The sequence below is a fragment of the Frankliniella occidentalis genome, unplaced genomic scaffold (genome assembly GCF_000697945.3).
Source record: "Frankliniella occidentalis isolate FOCC.00 unplaced genomic scaffold, Focc_3.1 Scaffold4, whole genome shotgun sequence".
NCBI lineage: Eukaryota > Metazoa > Arthropoda > Insecta > Thysanoptera > Thripidae > Frankliniella > Frankliniella occidentalis.
In genome coordinates this window covers 3,166,791-3,168,887 of record NW_026267134.1, presented here as the reverse complement: position 1 = coordinate 3,168,887, position 2,097 = coordinate 3,166,791, and the positions used below count along the sequence as shown (strand labels likewise).

Below are 2,097 nucleotides of genomic sequence, written 5' to 3'. Positions count from 1 at the left end.
TTTCAAATGTGTAAGCAACAACCGGCCCCATGGTGTAATGGTTAGCACTCAGGACTCTGAATCCTGCGATCCGAGTTCAAATCTCGGTGGGACCTGAACTTTTTCTTTGCACGACGGAGAACGAAAGTGACCTTGCGACAACTCGTTCTGACCCTGATGATATGACATTTCCAAATGTGTAAGCATCAACAGGCCCCATGGTGTAATGGTTAGCACTCAGGACTCTGAATCCTGCGATCCGAGTTCAAATCTCGGTGGGACCTTAATTTTTTCCTGAACTCTTCTCGTCCCGCATTACGATCCCGACGAATCATTGTCTGATAAACAGCCATCTTCCCTCTTAACCGACGCGGCTCATATCAGATGTCGGATGTACTCGGTTATTGTGTGCCGTCTGCCCCATTCCCCCTTTCCCTTCCTCCCCATCTCATCGCCGACACATGTAGTACACCGTGTGCACCCTGTAAGCTGCAGACGATTCTCGGCTGCTGCATCGACATCGCGTCTTAGGTCATAGATGTTAATGTTGTTATTGGGTCAAAGATGTTAACTTCAACGATTCTATGCATGCTATCAAATACATAAGCGTGCCGACGCCGACGGTTGCACTTTACTCAGCCCCCCCAACCCCCTCACCCCTCCCACCGCGCCCTCATCGCCCCCGCTCTTGCATTGGTCGTGACGGCCACCACATCACCAGCAGCCTACCAGCACCAGTTGCGTGCATGATGATTCATTCCATATGAAATTAAGCGTGGAAGGAGTGGGTTGAGACCGATTCAGAGAAAACGCATGCATCAATTCGGGAAAATCACCTTAAAATTTGAACCAGGGGGGTTGTTTCGAACGGAGGGAGCGCAAAGGGAATAAGACGAGAAAACGGGATAGAGACCGGCCAAGCGAGAAAGTGCCTGGAGACCTGATGGGGGGAGGAAATGAGAAGGGATGGAGTATGCGCAAGGGAGGCGGTCTAACCGGGGGAGGAGGGGCGAGGGGGTTGCTAGTTGCGCGGGGTGCACGCCCAGCCGCCCTGCCCCGCTGCCAACCCCTCCTCGTCGCCGACGTGGTGTTGTCCTCCTCCTCAAGGCGGGTCGCGCTGCGCAGCCGAGCCACGGCGGGCTGGAAGCCGCGGGGAGCCGGGCACCCCAACCCAATCCATTGAGTCGAGTTCAGTCGGTGGTTGGCCGTCGTCGCGAGCAGAGCGCCGAGCAGCAGCTGCTGCTGCCCCTCCTGCCGCCGCCCGGACAGATGCGCGCCGCGCTGCTGCACCTCGGCCGGCAGCTGAAGATGTGCGTCTTTCTCGCGTAGTTTTGCCGTGCACTCAGTGATACTGAATAACTCTTGGCGAAGGACATGAAATTAGTGAGCGTGGGCAGTGGCGGCGAGACCTAAGGGCAGCCTGGGCATTTTCAGTGTGACCGGTTCAAACGGTTATCGCGGCCAACCCCCGGGTCATCGTCGTCGTCCCGGACACCAAGCACCTCGTCGTCCTGGTGTTCGTCGCGCACGTGCCGGTGCCACCGCGCCATGCCGCCGCCACCGCCTCGGCCCCGGCGGGGCCCCTCCGACCTCGCGGCCGCGCTCCAGAGATACGGCCCTGCTCGGCCCCGAGGATAGGATAGCGGACCAAGACCGCCACTTATCAGCCAGAACACGACTCGAGTTCCTCCAAAAAGGTACGCCAGCACTCGCCATTCCTTGCATTGAATTTAAATCTTTGGCACTCTTTTGCTGCGTACAAAATAATAATGCGATAGACCAGTAATATTCTGCATACTCCAAACGGAGTGAAGGTCAGGAGTCGAGTAATTGAAGCTTGTTGTCTGTCTGTGTGTGTGGGTGCCCCCCCCCCTTCAACTTCTCCTTTGCGCCGTGAATTCCCCCTGTCGGGTACGAAAGTACGTAGCGTAGCAGTAGGATAGCCAGCCAGACCAGCCCTGGCTGGTGTGCTGTGCATTTTCTTACTCGCCACAGTGCAATAGCGCTAAGTGCTTCTCAATTCATCGCCTCTAGTCCGTTCGCTCTCGCTTACGCCTCGCATCCCTCGAATCCCCTCGCCTCTCCCATCTCCCTTTTGCTTCCTACTCCCTCTCCCCC

General features: G+C 56.7%; 2 non-coding genes across 2 annotated transcripts; both read left to right on the top strand.

Moving 5' to 3' along the window:
• The first annotated feature begins 23 nt into the window (after positions 1-23).
• Positions 24-95, top strand: Trnaq-cug (transfer RNA glutamine (anticodon CUG)). The gene has a single exon. It is a non-coding gene; the product is annotated as a tRNA-Gln (tRNA).
• Positions 96-191: 96 nt separating this feature from the next.
• On the top strand, positions 192-263 carry Trnaq-cug (transfer RNA glutamine (anticodon CUG)). Its single transcript has one exon. It is a non-coding gene; the product is annotated as a tRNA-Gln (tRNA).
• Positions 264-2,097: the final 1,834 nt, after the last annotated feature.